Source organism: Branchiostoma belcheri, unplaced genomic scaffold (genome assembly GCF_001625305.1).
Source record: "Branchiostoma belcheri isolate BF01 breed outbred unplaced genomic scaffold, Haploidv18h27 scaffold188, whole genome shotgun sequence".
Taxonomy (NCBI): Eukaryota; Metazoa; Chordata; class Leptocardii; order Amphioxiformes; family Branchiostomatidae; genus Branchiostoma; species Branchiostoma belcheri.
Window position 1 is genome coordinate 141,859 of NW_017803357.1, and position 2,845 is coordinate 144,703.

The 2,845-nt window shown below is 43.4% G+C and overlaps 1 protein-coding gene across 1 annotated transcript in view; it reads left to right on the forward strand.

Moving 5' to 3' along the window:
• Nucleotides 1-2,845, forward strand: part of LOC109467678 (zinc transporter 1-like) — a 14,400-nt gene that overhangs the window by 4,790 nt on the left and 6,765 nt on the right. The gene's annotated exons all lie outside the window — the stretch shown is intronic.

A 2,845-nucleotide genomic window follows, 5' to 3' on the forward strand; every position in this document is an offset into this window, starting at 1 on the left:
CTTAACTAGAGGTCTGTCACCATGGTAACTGGTGCTGTAGCAGACACCTGTGATGATGGGTTACATTATGTAGCAAGACAGAATTGGAGGGGCTGGCCACCATGCACATAGTACAACGAATATATTATGAATGATTGTGTTTGAGTAAGATTTACCAGTAAGAGCAGTAGTTTGTTGGACTACATAGACCATGTTAAGATACATTTAAACCTGATTGAAAAATATGCATTTTGTTGCATTATTTTCCTTATCTTTATCTACATGTACCTGCACCTGGTTTAAGTTAAATCTTGGTCACAGTAGTGTAGGTGTTGGTTGATTTATGTTGATTTATGTTATTTGTTTGTTTACAGAAATTGAGGAGATCACCAACCCAATACTGATCCTGATTGTGGGTGGAGCGGGACTGTTTATCAACCTCATTGGCCTCTTCCTCTTCCACGGTAAGTTGGCACTTGTAACTGTCAAGTGGCGACAGCTACTTACTAGTACTTACTAGTTTGTTACTTACTTACTTACTGCCCTTAGGCCACACCAATTTAATTTCTTGGTTAACCAGTGGTCGAAATACTTTTTTTCAGTGCTCTGCAATATTGCAGAAGAGTCAAAATTTCGTCCTGCAATTTTGAAATACTTTCTGCAAATACACAAGCCCCCATAATACAACCTTCTGAAACCAATAATGCCTATTTTTACCATCCTCCTTCGCAGGGCTAAAATCCTCCGGTTCCTTCCTTCGGGTTTTAGCCCTGCTATTTACCGCTGACAGTTTGACTTTTGGTGACGTCACTTATAAATAATTCATGAGCTTGCCTTATTTGGCACAAACCAATCAGCGCCAAGATTACAACTTTACAAAATGGCGGCGCGGTAGAATAACAACAACAGAGAAGCATGGAGCGTGCTGAGGGGGGAGGAACCAAGATTTGCTTGTTTTGTGGGAAGGGGGTCGTTCCAAAAAGTTACCGCTCGCTGTTTTCAGTTCACGTGACCTCCCTTCACGCACAGATCCGGCAGATTTTGCACGTGACACCTGACAAAAAAGTCTGGACGAGGAAAGGGCTGTCAAGCGCCATCTGCCCGCGAGTGCTTTGCAAAACTTAACCGGCTGGCCAAGACGGATGTCGGGGGGGCTTGCCCTAACTCTGTCTCGGCTTTGGCCAGGGCTTTGGCCGCTGCTGGGAAGCCCATATAGCACAGGCTCTTCCCTCCTCCTGTCCGCACACTCAGAAAAACGTCCCTGCCATCAAGCAGCGCCCGTAGCGTCGACTGCTGATGCTCACGAAGCCGCTCAACTCCAAATAAATCTTGCACGGCTCGCACGAAACTTCTAGTATCTGTAATAGCCGCCATCTTGGCCTGTCCCAACATGGGAATGTAAGACGTAACCTGATTGGCTAATAGGTTCCCAGCGACCTTTGCGGTTTTTGCGCAAAGCTCGGTGCGCAAATTCTCTGATTGGCTGACAGCAGTTTGGCGGTGACGTCACCAAAAGTCAAACTGTCAGCGGTAAATAGCAGGGCTAAAACCCGAAGGAAGGAACCGGAGGATTTTAGCCCTGCGAAGGAGGATGATTTTTACATCATACATATATAACGGTATAGCTTTGTAAATCTGTAGCATTACTGAAATTCTTCAAAATATCACTCTTTTAAATATGTTCGGACCGTAGAATTTTCTCGGTCCGGTCCAAAAAACCGAAACGTCGGTGGACCGGTTTTTTTGACCGGAACAAAAATCCATATTTGTTGTTACTGAATAACTGATGATCACTACATACAAAGAAGCCTGCCAGGAAAATGAAAATCCAGCCTTCAAATAAAAGAAGTTTACCTTAGTCTCCGTCTCTCTCATTTTGCAACAATATTTTCCCGTATTTTGGTACCGATAGTCATCTAGAAATCATAAAGGACAAGTCTCCGGGCCGTGCTTGGTTCGGATCGAGCCGAAAATCACTGATTTTACACCATATGGTCACAATGTGATGCACGTAAATTTTCACTCGAAATGAGAAATTACCGCCCAACAAAACGGACCATTAGGTTCCCAGTGCTGTATTTCTCTTTTGTTCATGTGATCAACTTGTTTCTTTGCTTGAATCGTGCAAAATACCAAGGAAAAACATCGAAATTTCGGCAAATTAACGCCGAGGCGAGTGTGGTTTTTCGTGGAGCCATGTTTCCTTTGCCGTGTTGCCTGCTGGGAAATGCTCAGCGAAAACTGCCGAAAATTGCCGAGGCAGTTGTCGGGTCCTCCCGGGAGACGAAATCTAACATCGGAAAATGGCGAGTGCCCATATTTGGTTATCGTCGCCTTTCGTCGCCTTGTCGAAATCGTTCAACTTTGACCCCAAATTCCCTTATATGGGGCCATTACAGTCTGCTGGAAAACGCCGGCAGGTTCGCGCGGCGCAGGTTTCGATCTATTCACAGCGCCACTGCTTTGCTAATTGGAAACTATTGAATCCGGAGCCTATTTTTTCCTTCTGAAAAATTGCAGATTGTAAGATTTTCTCTTCTGCAATCTTGAAAATCTATCTGCAAATTGCAGACTGCAGACGGGTATTTCGAACACTGTTAACGGATTCGCCGCTTCACTTTTTTTCTGATTTGCAAATAAAAATAAAAATTCAAAATCAACTGCAAAATGCTCATATTTTGCCCTAGACAGTTGAAAACTGTCCTTTTCTTACTACTTGTTACAGTCATTCCATCTTTCAATTCAGTTATATCTTTAAAAGTTCAAAATTCATTGTTTAAATTTTCAACCAGCCTGGTGTGTTGACTTCATGGCTCCTATTGTACCATTTTTGGGCCATAATAGGATGCCTAGGCCTGTTTTTATT